Raw genomic sequence first — 17,521 nt, 5'->3', positions numbered from 1 at the left:
GCTTGTAAATGTGACATCTAACTTGTTAATTGCCCCAGTACATGTATCAAGTTCAGATCTGATTGTTGATGGTGGACAACGATCAGACATAAGAAGGCTGAAATCATTCACCTGGCGACTCCATTCACTGAAAAATCCAAAAATCAATGCTTCATGGTGACTCCACTGCAGGAAGATTAGTAGCTTTAAGGTTTTCAAGATGGATCAGGTTGCAAGAAGATACACTCCCATGAGCCGAGATCATATCCCAGGTTTTCCAAATAAAATGCCCAAGGTAGATTGGTCAAAGAATTTGCCTATGTTCAGAAATGCGGAAGGTAATGACGCTGCTCTTCATCTGGTGAAATTTCACATTCATGTGCATAAATTAAAGATCACTTTTCCTGAAGACTGTTTGATGAAACTGTTTATGGCTACTCTGGAAGACGAAGCCCGATCTTGGTATGAAAGTTTTCCACCGGTGTCTATTTATGGTTTAAAAGATTTTCATGCAATATTCTTTGAAAGGTATAAAGAATCATATCCATCCTTGGCTTTAGTTCGGGACTGTTGTAGCCATGTTCATAGTTTTATTGAAAATCTTGAGAAAGTTTATGAAGATGATAATTTCATGGATGAAGAGATCATGGAAGCCCTGTATGAAAATCCATTTCAACAGCATAAAGAGAGTGATACTTATCAAGATGATCAGGAAAATTTGCAGCAGGATCAAGATCTTAGTACGGTGGAAGATGAAGGAATTTCGCATCTTGACAGTCAACAGAAATTACATGAAATGGATCAGCAGTATGAGGAGAATTTGTACACTCCTTCACTTGAAATTAATGAAGACAACCACTGTTTGAGAAAAAGAAAACAAAAAGCATTATCTCCTTTGTCTGAAAATGAGATAGATCAACTCTTGGAAGGTCATGTTACAGCCCAAGCTAAAGCAGATTTGCAGTGCACACATGGTCAAGAAAGTGTTGGTGAAACTTCTTCCTCTTTTGAAAATGATGACAGTCTTGTAATCAGTTTTATAGATCAACAAACAGATAATATTTTCTTTCACAAAGATGATAAGGCTGTCATGTTTGATAATCTTGAAGATTGTTTTTTGTTTAAGAATGACCTAGACCATGAAGTTGAGGAATATGAGCTTGAGAGAGACAATATGCCAGGATTTCTCATGGTCAAGGAACCTACAACTAACACTTAGATGGCAGAAGCACATACCTCTCTGTGCATTCCTATCCCTCAGAAATCAATTGTTCTTTCAGATCAAAATGGAGGGAGTACTTGTATTTTTGCAGCTGGATCTCAAGATAAGCTAGTGCTTCAGGATTTTCAAGATCCCTTCGGCATTCTTCTGCAAGCATTAGAAAAGATAAATATTGCCTGGTTCATTATCATAAGCTTTGGTTTCAGTGGTTATTGTGAGTTGCCTATAGGTTCATCGTTCTGCCTGCTCGAGAAAAGTGAGAGCAGAAATTTGGTATGTAGCCATCTGCTGGATTGGTTACATTGGAAAGCTCATTACACATGATTGTACATATTTCATCAGTAAGAAGGTGGTTGTCATTATGATTTGAAATCTTGATGGACTGCTGCCCTTCAATAAGCTTTGTAAGTTCTTGTTTTAGTTAAGTCAATCATGAGTCATTTGTGAGTCAGTTTTCAGTCTTGTTGTTAAGTTAGTTTGTGTCGGTTTGAGTAAGGTTTCAGTCAATAAATGAGTCAAAGTCTTGTGTTGTTTGCCGAAATAATGGACTCCATAGCCCAATGGACGAAGGCAATGTCTAGCTCTTCCAGAGATCTGCTATTCTTGGCCCCTCCTAGGAGCTACCATCCCCATTGGAACCAATGTTAGCGTCAGTCTTTCCAGCCTTCCTCCAATGATCAAACATGCTCTTACAAAGTGATTTTAAGGTGTCAAGGTCAAATTTTATCATTTCAGTGCGTCTTCAAGTAAAATTTGGTCACTAGGCATTAGGTCTAGGGTTTTCTTTCACTCCTTTCAAAGTTGTCCAAATTTCGGTCTATGTCACTATTCAGCTGAGTCTACTATCATTCAGAGGGTTGTCATCATCATGTCAGGTTTCAACGGGTCATTTTACACCTTGTTCATGCTTCAGTTGTGCCTAGGTAAAGTTCATTTCCCTCTCCTAGGGTTTTGAAGGCAATTATTCTTGGATGGTCAAATCATCAGCAAAACTTGTATCCTGATGTTCATCCACCTTCCCCTATCCTTAATGTACCTTATTAAACATTTACCATCACTGAGATTCCCCAAATTTCTCATTTTCACACAAACCCTAGTTTCTTGCTACAAACCCTATTTTCTAGGCTAGGCCTGTGTTTTTCCATTTTGGACCCCTTCCCCTCACTCAATTTCAGATATTACATTTTCCCCTACTTCCTAACATCCCTCCCTACTTCTCAAAATTTCCTCAAGAATTTAGAAGCTCCCTATCCCCTTCATTTCGCTTCATTTCGACAAATTTCTTGTTCCACACATCGGGGTAGGTTTTACTCAAATGACGTTTCTGAGCAAGGAAAGATAAATTTGGAAAAAAATGAGAGACATTTTTGTCCACAACAGGCCAAGGAAGAAAAACCTGTTTCACTTTTTACACAGGTGTCATGGTTTTAGAGAAATGTAAAAAATAAAATTGCCTCGGGAGAATTGATGCACCTATGAAGTGACCTTGGGAAAATAAAGTTTTCTCCTAGCTTGGTTGGCCAAATGACTTTCTTGATGAGTCAGATGATAACTAGACACAAAGATATTTCCAATGAGCTATCATGAGCTCAATTTGGAGTTGAGGAAGGCATTCAAACGTTGACTGCAACAACACTCTACCTTGAGGCAGCCTCATTTGGCACATTTTGACCAGTCTTGGGAGATTTGATTTTTTATAGGGCAAATGAACTCCAAATTGAAAAATTCTAGTTGGGTTGGAAATTAGACTCAAAGACCTTTCCAACTAGCTATCCTGCACCCAATTTGGAAACCGGAAATGCCTCCAAAAATCTCCTGGAAAAAGGCGTGGTGCACTGGGACGGCGCGGCGCGTTGGGTATGCAGCGCGGCACACACACCTGAAAGCCCGAAAACGTTTCAAATTTCTCCAAATTTCCATTTATTTTCGTGGATTCTCCAGGTAGGGTCGACATCTCAATGTTTCATCGATTTTTGTGATAAGAGATGGTGGTTTATGGATGCTAATGATTGAAATAAAAATTCAAACCCTATCATTTTGAATTCCTCACATCTAAACTGCTGGCTAGGGTTTCAAAACATGTTTGTCACCAAGGTTACTCTTTTCCATTATTTCTTTTGTCCTTAATTCCCTTTGTTCCTTAACTCCATTGTTCCCCATCCCAGAAAGTTATTAAACCCCTATCCTAAATTCCCTTTCCCAAAACTGTCAAATGTGAAAAACCCTAAAACCCTATTCCCACACCTAAATCCTAAACCCCCTCCCATATTTCCCAAACAAATCTCTCCCAATAATTCCTAATCCCTTGATATTATGTCCCTTTCCTAATAGTCCCTGTTTCATTGGTTTTCCCCTTGGTGGCAGAGTTGGCACACATTACTAAAAGAGCAGTTTAAATAGTTTTCATACACCAGCATCTTCATCTTCAAGGCAGTTTGAAAAACAACAGTCATGGCATCTGAGCATTCATCAGACTATGAAGTGGAAACCCAAAGTGACTCACCCTTGGAAGAACAGGCACCCCAGAGGCCTCATAAAAGTGGCAGACATGTTAGAGAAGAACCGACCACCCTTACAGAATTGCAGGCCTGCCCTCTTGCTATGTTGTGTTTCCAGCATCAGTCATGCTATGAGTTTTGTCAAAAGGTGGCTAGTGTTCAATTTCATCATGAGCTGGCTCGTCTATTCGTGCTGCACTTACATGGAGATCAAGCTATCTTAGCCGGTGTCACCTTTACACTTACACCAGAATCTGTCTCATTAGCAACCGGCATAACAAACATTGGAGAACCATGGAACAAGAAGCAGAAGATCGACCAGCAGCATTATGAGCCATACATTAAAACTGGTTTCCTGAGGCAGCTCAAGAGAGTATTCCCATTCCGATATCTGAAAGATGAATATGCTCAACTAATGAGATTGATCATGAAATATTTCAGCTACGAGGGATGGTTCTCTCGTCTCTATGCTTATCACATCAGGTTGCTCATGCATTTCACCAGGGTACGGATGATGAACATTCCGTATTTCATTTGCTAGAACATAGAGAGGATGACCACCCTTGTGCAGCACAAAACTCCTCAGCAGCAACTTAACAGTGTCTATCATTTTGCTCTTATTAAGATTTTGGTGGTTCATCAGCTTGGATTATAGGGCATCACTTGGGATGATTTCATCTCCCGTGACTTCTTCAGAGCTTCACAGGGATTATCAGAGGTTAAGCATGAAGGTCAACCTTCTCATCAGTATGAGCGCCATGAGACCACCAGTGTGTCGGTATTCATCACATATCAGAGAGGCACCAGACATTTGTTTGCAGTGGCAAAACGAGTGTTATCTCCACCCGGGGTGGAAGGGACCTCGCTTCCTCCATTAGTATCACAGGTACAGGACAAAGGCAAGAGGTCAATGTAGGATGAGGGGCCTTCAGGTGAGCCTTCAGGTGAAAGAGAGACCGACTTCATTCTCATTCATGATGATGATACAGATACAGGCCCACAAAGTGCCAAACTTAGGGAGATCATCCAGGAGCAACAAACAGAGATCCAAGCCTTATCCCTTGAGTTGGAGAGAGCTAAGTGGACCATGAAGTATTTGGAGCAGAGGAACAAACAACTTGAAGATCAGCAAGAAATCATGGAGTTACAAAACATCCGCGAGAATCGCCAAGCTGCACAAAGGAGAAGAATTGAGCTCACGTCATTAGAGCAAGAAATTAATGAGGATCGGGAGTCTAATCTCGAGAGAGTTAACATGAACTTAGAGAGGCTGTTGGACAAGGCCGATAAGGACCATGCATTGCTGAGACACATGGCTTTCCACTACATGGCACGAAACAAGGTTTGCAACGCACGAATCAGGAATTTAAAGGCAAAATTGAGGAAGGCAATAATGAAGCAAAAGAGGAAAAGGGAGCTTGATCGTCTTCAGATATTGTCCGAAGCCTCTTTATCCCATAACAAATTTTGGTACAAAAAACAGGGTTTTTCTCCCTGTGCGCCGCGCCACCTGGCGCGTGCTTTTGCTAGGGAGCTCCAAACTGCAAAAAGTTTACATTTTTGGATTTGGCATGAAAAATCATGACTCTTGGTGCATGTACAAGAAGTTTGGGAAAGTTTTGAGTCCCCAGGAGTTCAAAAACACTCAAAAAATGACCTCACTGCCCCTATTTTGACACATAGGAAGCAGTCTTGGGAGATTGAAGTTTTGGAGGGGCAAATGGGCACCAAATTCAGAAATTCTACTTGGGTTGGAAAGTAGATTGGTAGTAATTTCCAACAAGCACACTTGGGCTCAATTTGGACTTTAGGAAGTGACTCAAAATCATCCCCAAAGTGGCACGACACATACAGATTTTGGCACGATGCATAGAGAATTTTGGCTTGTTTTTCACTGTTCAGCTCAGCAATTTGCCCAATGTTGACCAGTTTTGCTTCTTGAAGCTATTATTGACCTTTCATGATGTAATTTGACAACCATGATGTAATATTGGCACATTTTTACTTGTTCTAGAAGATTCATTCACCAAAAGGTGAAATGTGAGTGAATGAATAAGTTTCCTAGCATATAGGGGTAAGTTGTTTGACTACCTAGTTTTTAGTTCCTTGTTTAGAATTGGTTCAAACAACTCCTAGAATGATGAGCTAGACCCCTAGAGGCAAGCGAATGGGTTGGGCTAGTCTATATCATGTAATTCCTATGTCATTTTCAGGGTTGGACACTAGGGATTGCTTTGGCATATCATTGTACATTCTATCTCTGCATTTTTGGCTAAGGAAAGACCAGGGTTTTGCAGCACTATTTGGGATCCATGTGGCTTTATGTTTTGATGGTGTGCTTCTCTAAGTAATTGTAAGTTCATTAGTGTTATGTGTATCATTTTCCTGTCTCTTCTTCTGAATTTGAACAAATGAGTGATTAAGGTGGAATCCATTAACTGTTATGCTTTGCCTTTGAATTTGTTTAAATTTCTATGTTTTCATCTGTTTAAGGAGAATTCTTGAGACTCTCTTGCTCTCCTTAGCTCCTCACCAGTCCGATCTATCCATTCACTCAATTTAAAGCATCAAAACGATTGCCTTTCTTGCCCCAATTAGAACTCTGCAGAAACTGTGCCTCATCCTCGGACCCAAATTTGCCTTTCCCTGTTTCCAGCACAAAACCCCCAAAAACTCAAATCAAACCCTTGTACTTAATACCTAACCTAAGATTAGCTTTTATTACAGTCATCTCGAGCCCATCGATTATATTTTGCCGAGATTTACCCGAAGAGAGCCCTCTCCTGTCCTCGTAGGGCTAGCTACGAGGCTGAGCGTGGTTTGATGTGGACCTAGAACCTTGTCTTTTCAGCCTGAGGCAAATCTAGGCTCTAACACATGGGTTATATTGCGGGGTTTTTAAACTATACACCAAGGCTTGGTGGGTTAAAAAATGGTGTCGGTAAATTATAACGTGGGAAAAACTTAGGATAAAGGGTTTTTTTGTGGGTTTGTAAGGGGAAATGGGAAATTAATAAGGGGGGGAAGTATTATTTGTGATGGAAATGTGTTTCACAATAGGGAAAGGGGTTTTAGGAAGGGGGAATGATTTTTGGAAGGGTAAGGTGTAGGGAAATGTGTGAAACAAAGGGATAAAATGTCAAAATGAAGGCAAAAGGTTTTTATGAGTAATGATGGGATAATGAGGGGAAATTAGCAAATAAGTATGTGGGGGTGTAGTGAAATGAGGGGAAATTAGTAAATAAGCTTCAATGAATATCCTTTCTCTTTCACAATTCCTCCTGCACATGAAACAAAGGATTAAGCATGATGAATGTGCTTTTTGACTTAGCAACCTTGTGCACTTGGAAAACTTCTTCTACCTGCCCTTTATTTACCCTAGCATTTTTTCTTCATTAATTTGGTGTCTTTGAGCTTGCTGACCCTTTATTCCTTTTCTTTTGATAAGAAAAGTATCTAATTCTAACCTTATAACTTCCAATGGGTTAGATTAAACTAATGAGCTCATTTTATTCTCTACCTAATTACTGATTTGCCAAGATTAAATAGTTTGGCTAAATCTTTTTTCTCTATCTATCAACATGAAATTTAAAGCATGAATGAATCAAGATTAAACTATTTGACATTCATGGATTGTGGCATTTTTGACAAGCTGCACACAATCTTATTTTGCAAAGTAAAGTAAAAGGTAGTGGCATTTGAATTTGCACACTTTCATAATCTATTTTTATCTCTTTTTGGGGTTCATATTTTTTACTTTTTTGATATTTTTCTTTGTTTTTGTCCTTTGATTATTCTTTTAGAAGATACCCTCTTTACATTTTTTAATTTTAATATGGGAAAACATTTTTCAAAAATAAAAAGTATGTTCAATATTACAAGACTTATCATAGCCAATTCAAAATTATGAATCCTATTATTATATTACCCTAACAATGGCTTCACATGGGGTTGACATTTCCGGGTGAAATGTCAAGAACTTTAAGATCAATAGCCTTTGAAACTTTAACTGTGGTTTCCTCGTAATTACTCCTCTATGATCTTCTTTATTCATAGATATGATGGTACACCTTTCAAAGCTTAGGGCCTTCTCTTCGGGCTTCAACCTCAAAAAGTTTACCATCCAATCCATCGTAAACTTTGCAATGTTATATACAATGAGATAAGTAAAATGAACTACTGTTAATCTGTGGATAAGTAATGCTTTAGCATTCTACCATTGACTGGTCCTCCTGGTAGATCTATTCCATCTAACTGTCTCAAGAAAAATGCATTGTTACCTCTATAACCATAAATGATATAAGGGCCTTGCCATAGGAAATCAAATTTTCCATGTTTACCCTTTTCTTCTCTTCTAGAATCCCATTTGAGTACTTTATCACCTATGTAAAAATCATCAACTTTGGTTTTCTTGTCAAAAATCTTTTTGATTTTATCCTGGATCACTTGTGATTTGACATAGACTTCTTCTTTGGTTTGCTGCAAGTGTATTGTTTAATTTATCCTCCTTTGGATATCATTTGGTTCTACTTGCAACTCTTGAATCATTTTCATCACTGGTACTCCTAAAGAGGATGGAAAAACAACATCCATTCCATATACTAGCTGGTAAGGAGATGTACCAATGGATTTTTTGATAGTTAGTTTGTCTGCCCATAAGGTATTAACCAACTTTTTGTTCCAGGTCTTCTTGTAGTGTTCTAGCAGTTTCTTGATGATAATGACAAGGCTTTTGTTTTAAGATTCTGCAAGTCCATTACCTTGAGGGTAATAGGTAGTGGAATGGCCAAGGGTAATGTGATATTTGTTACAAAAGTCAACCATTTTATTGGATTTGAAAGCAACTGCATTATCAATGATGAGATTTTGGGGGCATCCAAATATAGAAAGGATGTTGTTCTCAAGGAATGAAATGATGACAGAGTCTGTGGCTTGTCTAGAAGGGATGGCTTCTATCCATTTAGTAAAGTAATCAGTGGTTGTCAAAATCCATTTATGCTAGGATGAGGAGGATGGGTGAATTTCCCCAATGAAGTCCAAACCCCATTATTGAAAAGGCATTTTTGTGGATTTGGGTTTGAGAGGTAATGGTAAGAGCTTCCTTTTGCCCTAAAATATTTGGCACTTGTGATAGGAGGTCACATATTTCATTATGTCTAAAAAAAGGGTGTGCCAGTAAAAACTTGCCCTTAAAATCTTATCAATTGTTGTTTTTCAATATAGGTGTCCTCCATAATCTCCTACATGAAATTCTTGCATAACTTTGTCAACTTCATCTTTTAATAAACAATTCAATAAAATGCCACCATTGTTGGGTTGTGTTATATTCTTTCCACGTAGTTAACAGGGGGTTTGAGGGATGTTAGGTTGGGCAGACCCACCTATGGTTTTGTGCATGATTTTCGCACATGTTTTTTGGACGCGATGGTTTTTCGGTCCATGGTATTGGATGCTTCGGCATGTATAAATATGTATTATAACATTGAAAGGAAATTAATGAAAAATCAAGCTGGTAGTCCTGGTTTTGGGATCTAGGGGAAAATCTCTGTGTATATGTGTTTTATGTGTTATTCTCTCGCATTATTTATTTTCTGTGTTTTAGAATTCGTATGTAGGTAATTTCTGTACGGGGTTAAAACCTACATTTGGTATCAAAGTAGATTTGGCTTCAAGGGGACGCCTTTGTTGCTGAGGGGTTTCTCTCGGGCCTGTGGTAGACCCTGTTTAGTGGGAGATCTATGAGATTGATTCTAGTGGTGAAAGAAGATGGCGAGCAGTGGAAAGATAGAGATCAAGAAATTTAATGGTCAGAGTTTTGAGTTGTGGAAACTCAAGATGGAGGATCTGTTGGTGGATAAAGATCAGTGGATTGCGTAGATCCAGGTACTAAACCAACGAGAGTGTTCGATGAATAATGGAATAAGTTGGATCAGAAGGAGAAGAGCACAATACGATTGTGTGTCTCAGATTCAGTGTTGTTGAATGTATCAGGGGAAGCTACAACAAACGCTTTGTGGGACAAGTTAGGGACTTTGTACCAATTTAAGTCTCTAGTGAATAAATTGTTCCTGTGAAAAAGCTGTATAACCTGAGGATTAAAGATGGAGACTCGGTGACAGAGCATCTGAACGCATTTAATACTATGGTAATTCAGTTAGCATCTGTTGATATTAAAATTTCAGATGAAGATAAGTTCATCAGTTTGTTGTGTTCTCTACCAGATTCATGGGATAGTTTGGTTATTGCAATAGGTAGTAATGCAATTTCCTTTCAGTTTGATGAAATAGTCTTAGCCTTGCTGATGGAGGAGATGAGACGGAAAAATATGGAGAGCCAAAATGGTGATGCCTTGTCTGTATGAGGATGGTCCCAGAACAGAAACAAAAATAAGTCATCGAGTGGGAGATCTAAATCTCCAGGAAAACCTGTAAAGGTGGTGTGATGGAAATGCGGAAAGGAAGGCCACTTCAAAAGGGACTGTAAATCTAAAGCTCCTAACAAAGGAAAGGGATTTGATGAGGCTCCTTCTGCAGAGGCGAAAACCACCTCAGATGAAGGTGGGGATATGTACTTGGCTTCTTCAAGTACACATGTAGATCATGAGGCATGGTTGATTGACTCAGGTGCATCCTTTCACTTCACTCCCCATAGAGAGTGGTTCTATGAGTATGAGAAATATGATGGTGGTGATGTCTTCTTGGGGGATGACAGGAAGGCTAGAATCATTGGTCGTGGAAAAGTAAAGTTGAAGCTGCAAAGTGGAAGGGTTAGAACACTTCTGGGTGTTCTACATATTCCTGCATTAGCCAGAAATTTGATTTCTGTTAGTAAGCTGGATGATGCAGGTGTAAAAACAGTGTTCGAGAAGGATACCTGCAAGATGGTTCGGGGAGCACTGGTATTGATGCGGGGAGTTCGGATTGGAACTCTGTACAAGCTACAAGGTAGCACTATTGTTGATGGGCACAACAGTTCCATGGTTCCTGAAAGTGGAGTAGAAAATCTAGTGGTCTCTGGAGAAAAAACCATGCTGTGGCATCAAAGGCTTGGACATATTGGAGAGAAGGGCCTTCAAATACTTCATGGTAAAGGTATAGTAGAAGGTATGAGTAATAGCTCTTTGGATTTTGATTTCTATGAAAATTGTGTATACGGGAAGCAGAATCGGGTGAGTTTCCCCTCTAGTGGTAAGAGGGCGAAACATATATTAGAGCTTGTGCACATTGATGTGTTTGGACCTATGAAGGTTCCATCACTGGGTAAGTTTGTGTACTATGTATCATTTATATATGACTTCTCAAGGAATACATGGATATATTTCCTTAAGAAGAAATTTGAAGTCTTTGATAGGTTTAAAGAATTTAAGGCTCTAGTGGAAAACCAGACAGAGAAGAATATAAAGGTGTTGAGGACAGATAATGGTGGAGAGTTTTGCAGTAAGGAATTTGAAGAATTTTGCAAGAAGTGTGGTATAGCACGGCAAAAAACTACTCCATATACACCTCAGCAAAATGGAGTTGCAGAAAGAATGAACAAGATGTTGATGGAAAGGGCAAGAAGCATGCTCAGTGGTGCTAGGTTAGGATAGGAATTCTGGGCAGAGGCGGTGGATATTGCATGTTACCTGGTCAACAGGTCACTTTCATCAGCATTGGAGGATAAGACTCCATAAGAGGTATGGACTGGTAAGAAACCCTCTCTTTGACATCTGAGGGTATTTGGATGCGATGCATATGTACATGTTCCAAAGGAGAAAAGAACAAAGTTGAATAGTAAATCTGAAAAGTGCATCTTTATTGGGTATAAGGATGGTTTAAGGGTTATAAGCTTTGGAACCCAGTAACAAGGAAGGTTATAAACCACTGAGATGTGGTGTTCAGAGAGGTGAAAGATGTTATTAAACATGAAGTCCAACCAAAGGAACCTGAGAAGATAGAGTTTGAGCTAAAGGAGGAAGAATCAGACTCTATAACAGAGGAGGAATCAGAAGATGAAGTGTCACAAACTCCGGCTGTGAGAAGATTAGTTCGAGAAAGAAGGTAACCAGAAAGGTATAGTCCATCTGCTTTCTGTTCAAATTTTGCTTTGTCTGTTATTGATGATGATCCTAGAATTGTGAAGGAAGCAGTGGATTCAGAGGATGGAAAACTCTGGAAAGAGGCCATGGTTGATGAAATGGCATCTTTGCACAAAAATGAGGCTTGGGATCTGGTGGAGTTGCCAGTTGGAAGGAAACCCATTGGAAGCAAATGGGTGTTCAAAAACAAGACAAATGCAGAAGGAAAAGTGGAGAAATACAAAGCTCGGTTGGTAGCAAAAGGTTATTCCTAGGTGCCGGGAATTGATTTTGGTGATATTTTTTCTCCTATTGCCAAGGTAACTTCTATTAGATTACTTTTATCTGTTGTTGCTACTTTTTATTTTGAGGTAGAACAGATGGATGTGAAGACAATATTTCTTCACGGGGATCTGGAAGAGGAGATCTACATGAAACAACCTGAAGGCTTTGAGGTGAAGGGTAAGAAAGAACTGGTATGTAAGTTAAAGAAGTCTCTATATGGGTTAAAACAGTCACCAAGGATGTGGTATCAGAAATTTGATACATTTATACGGGGACTTGGCTTCACCAGAAGCAAAGTAGATCACTGTGTGTATTTTAAATTAATTGGTGACCGTGTTATTTATCGATCTTGTATGTGGCTGATATGTTGTTGGTTGGAAATGACAAATAAGTTATCCAGGATTTGAAGACCCAATTGTCCTCCAAATTCGACATGAAAGATCTTGGTGCTACAAACTATATTTTGGGCATGGAAATTAAAAGAGATCGAGCAAAGAGGAAGCTCTGGTTAAACCAGAGGAAGTATGTCGAGACAATATTGCAGAGTTTTAATATGCAAGATAGTAAATTGGTGAAGGTTCCTATTCCTATAGGTGTGAGGTTATTTTATGAACAGTGTTCCAAGACACAAGAAGAGGAAGAGGACATGTCCCGTGTTCCATATGCAAGTGCAGTCGGTAGCCTGATGTATGCAATGGTCTGTACTAGACCAGACATTGCACGTGCAGTGGGAGTATTGAGCAGGTTTATGTTAAAACCAGGGAAGGAGCACTAGACAGTAGTGAAGCGGGTTTCTAGGTATTTGCGTGGCACTAGTGATTATGATTTGTGCTACCAAGGAAGACGAGGATTGGACAGAGTGTTGGATATTCTTGGCTTTGTTGATGTAGACTGGGCTAGAGATCTAGATTAGAGAAGATCTACAAGTGGGTATGTGTTTACCCTATTTGGAGTTGTAGTTAGTTGGATGAGTAAGAAACAATCTATAGTGGCACTATCAACTACAGAGGCAGAATACATGGCAGCCACTCATGCAAGCAAGGAAGCATTTTGGTTGTAGAGATTGTGTTCAAGTATGGGGTTAGTACAGGAAGCTATAAGGATAGACTGTGACAGCCAAAGTGCAATTTTTTTGGCAAAGAACCCCGCATATCATTCAAAGATAAAGCACATTGATGTTCATTATCACTTTGTGAGGGATATGATAGAAGACAAAAAGGTGTTGCTGGTAAATGTGGACACTTTGAAGAATACTGCAGATGCATTGACAAAATCTGTGAGCTTTGAGAAGTTCTCTTAGTGTAGAGAGACAATGGGCATTTCAGGGCTGGAAAAATGACTAAGCTCTCTTGTGCCCCCCTGTGGAAAGAAAACAACAAGTGGGAGAATGTTGGGTTGTGTTATATTCTTTCCATGTAGTTAATAGGGGGTTTGAGGGGCACCTGTAACCCCACTTTATGGGGTCCGGGGCAGTGCCCTGGAAAATTTTGGTTTTGGACCCTATGTTAGGTTGGGCGGACCCACCTATGGTTTTGTGCATGATTTTCGCACATGTTTTTTGGACGCGATGGTTTTTCGGTCCATGGTATTGGATGCTTCGACATGTATAAATATGTATTATAACATTGAAAGGAACATAATGAAAAATCAAGCTGGTAGTCCCGGTTTTGGAATCCAGGGGAAAATCTTTGTGTATATGTGTTTTATGTGTTCTGCTCTCGCATTATTGATTTTTTGTGTTTTAGAATTCGTATGCAGGTAATTTCTATATAGGGTTAAAACCTACAACCATTATCTTTCCAAAATAAAGCATTGTCTATAATACAATATTTTATTGATTTCATTTTCAAAAATCTACCTTTAGTTCTAGATAAACCAGGAGGAGCTTGTAGGTTTAGTAAAACAAATATGATATCTGCATACCAAGGTGAATCTATGAAAGCTTCACTGATCTGTGGAGTTTCCATCTCTTCTTGATCATCTAGGGCACCGATGAAATTTATATCTAAGGCCTGACAGTTCGATTCAACCATGAGTTTAGCTAAACCTTGGCCATTGATAAGTTTTGTAGGAATTATGTCTATGTCATATTCCAAAATAGTGGCAATCCATTTGCCTCATTTTCCTTCAGGCCCATTCTATGTCAGAATGTCCTTTACAACTGAATTTGGAACATAAGCAATTATGTGTGAACATAAGATGTACACTCTAAAATCTTTAATAGCTTTCACTAAAGCAAGTGCTTGTTTTTCCATTATGTTTTACTTCAGTGTAGCAACTCTCAAAGATTTGCTAAAAAATGCAATAGGCTGCTCATAGACTTGATCATTCTTTTGCAACAAGACTGTTGCAATAGTATGTTCTAAAGCAAAAGAAAAAATATAAAATCTTTTTTGAAATCAGGACTTATGAGGACTGGTGTTTTAGTAAGGGCTTCTTTGATTGCCTCAAAAGACTGTTTAACCTCTACTTTCCACTTAAGTGTTGAATCTTTCTTTATCATTTTTTTTATTCTCTAATTAATTCTGCTAAGTTAGAAATGAATCTCTTAAGAAAATTTATTTTGCCTAAAAATGGTTGTAATTCTTTGATGTTTCTAGGATGAGTGATGTTTAGAATTCCCTCTATTCTAGCTGGATCTATTCTAATTCCACCTTTTGATATTATGTGCCCCAAGAGTTTACCTTCTTCTAGACCAAAGAGTGTCTTTTTGGGATTTAAGGAAATACCAAATTTTCTACATTTAATGAAAACTCTTCTTAGGTGATCCAGATGTTCATTATCTGATTTGGAAATCACTGTGATGTTATCTTGGTAAACCACTAGAAAGTCATGGATTTCTTTTGCAAAAGCTATGTCCATTTCTCTTTGGAATTTTTCTACAGCATTCATCAATCCAAAAGGCATTTTCAAATACATGAAAGTACCCCAGGGAGTGGTAAATGCAGTCTTTGTTTGATCCTCTGGTTGAACTAAGATTTGGTTGTATCCAAAGAATCCATCAAGCAATGAAATTTTGGATGAGCCTACTACCCTCTGGAGAATATGGTCCATTTTAGCGAGAAGATAGTTATCTTTTAATGGCACTTTGTTCAAGTTTCTGAAATCAACACAAAGTCTGATTTCACCTATTTTCTTTCTAGTAGTGACTAAATTAAAGACCCAATATGAATATCTAATTGATGCTACGATTTGTACATCATGTTATCACAAAATATGACCTTGATAGGCTACTGATCAAGTAGACTCTGAGTAACTCTTTCAAACCAATCTTTTGGTTGAGGCTTAGCCTCCTCAACCTGAGAGGGCTCTCTCACTAGGTTTAGGGTTTTTTATTAATGATTAGATGGCTAACTCTAGGAACAAAATGAACAAAAGTATAATTGGTTGACTGGTTGAAACTATGATTAGAAAATATCTATTGGGCTATGGAGTCAAAATAGTCTTCAAAAAAACAACATGATCAACAAAACATGGAAGTCAAGGCACTTAGAGTTTAGGTTTATGAATAAAATAGTAACACAGTGAAACAACACAATTTACAAGCATGTGAAGGAAGTTAGAGCATTTTCCAATGAATTCTAAGTATCACAAGCTCATACCACTGCAAATAAGTAATTGAACAAAGCCATAAGAACATCAAACACATAAACTCTTTGTGAATCTTGAGTAGTCAAATTGATCTCTGTATTAAGTATGAAAACCACAGTTTTTTACAATAACACAATCTTTCCTTTACTAATGAAATTTCCAACCCTGAGGAATTCGATTCTCAAGCTTAATATAGAGTTTTACATCCTTGGATACTATCATCCACCTTTAGAGGAATTCGAATTCCTAACTTAGACACCTATCTATTCACAAAACAAACTATTTAATTACAACTTGACAGCTAGCTGTCTTTAAGAGTCCTAATACAAATAGGAGTAAAACTCCTAGAACATGCTTTCAACAACCTTATCTGGGTCTTCAATACATTCTTGAATCAGCTTCCAACCATGTCTTCGAGTTTGATGATGTCCATAGTGTTGTTGCAAAACCTGTTGAGTTATGCCCTAACTGTCCTAAAAAATAGGAGATAGAGTTCCTCTTTTTAAGGCCCTTAACCCTTGGTGCTTATCTTCAAACAGTTTTTTGCTAGTGTATATGTGGCATACATTAATAATATGTTAAAGTATCATTTTCCACCTGTGCAAAAGGAAATTCGAGCATATGGTGTAAAGGATGAAACATGACTATGCTACGAACATACTTTGTTTTCATAGCACAACCTTCATATTACCTACGAAATACTCCTTGAAGTTATGTTATCTACAAAAATGCCATCTGAGAGTCCATACATGATCACCTGTCTACCAGCAGCCTCAAAATTTGGAACTAATCCAATCTTACCTCTGGAAAGCATCCATAAGTGCTAAACAATCATCTTCAGCAGTTTCGTAGTGTTGGGCCTCAGTTTTGGTCTTGTTTTTGCTCTAAGAAACTTACTAATCCATTTATTTACCATCCATTTTTCCCTTTATCCATCCCATTTTGATGTATTTTATATCCATTCAGGTATTTAATTTTAATTTTTCAAATTCTAAAGTTTTTATGAAAATTTGGTTTTAAGTGAAAAAATTGGCAGATTCAGAAATTCCCGTAATAACTCTATGGTTGATATGGTTGCAGGACACTTGGGAACGAATTGAATGCATGGATGAATATCTTGGGAACTAGGACTAAGCCAACTATGCTTAGTTCGAACAGAACAAGCTTTATTAGGCCCATTTAGTGCTAGTCAATCATGACTAGTCATTCAGAAATCCCATAGACATAGGGTAGTTTTGAGATTCTATGGGATTGACCATATCTCTTGGGATGGGAGTGATGAATTTGACTTAGATAGATGGATAAGAGTAGATGGGTTTTTTTGAGTGAATATAGATCAGTTTGTTTCATGAGACTTCTATTTAAAAGCCAAGACTTTGATGGCTTATGTATTGACTTATTATACTTTTATGCTGAGACACTTTTGGATTGGAGAGTTAATTTAAAGACTTGTTCTATTATTATTTTGCTGTTCAATGCTATGGATGTGTGACTGAATTCTAGCTTCTGATATCACTCTTCAAGTGTGCAAAGCAAGGGTGGAGGGCCCCCATTCCAAGCTAAGTACACTTTCTTGTTAACTAGTTTTATTTCTTGTAATCTGGTTATTGTAGAACTAGTTTTCATGCTTTATTTCAGATTGATTGATAGTTAATGTATGGTGATTGATTTCATTAGATATTAGCTTATTCATCATTTTATTAAGTTGGAAAAACAAAGTGTTCAAGTTGAGCACTCCTTCTATTAATATGGTGAATTGTAACTAGTTTCCTTTGATTGCATGCAAGTAGTTTCCTTATGTACTTTTGGCATTAAGGTGAATGAATTATGATGAAACATATTATGTGTCTCTTAAGTTAGGAGCCTTCTTTTATTGATAATTTATCCATA

The sequence above is a fragment of the Pinus tabuliformis genome, chromosome 8, assembly GCF_031772625.1.
Source record: "Pinus tabuliformis cultivar Carrire ecotype Pingquan chromosome 8, CPIR1, whole genome shotgun sequence".
Taxonomy (NCBI): domain Eukaryota; kingdom Viridiplantae; phylum Streptophyta; class Pinopsida; order Pinales; family Pinaceae; genus Pinus; species Pinus tabuliformis.
This window is presented reverse-complemented; position numbering follows the sequence as displayed.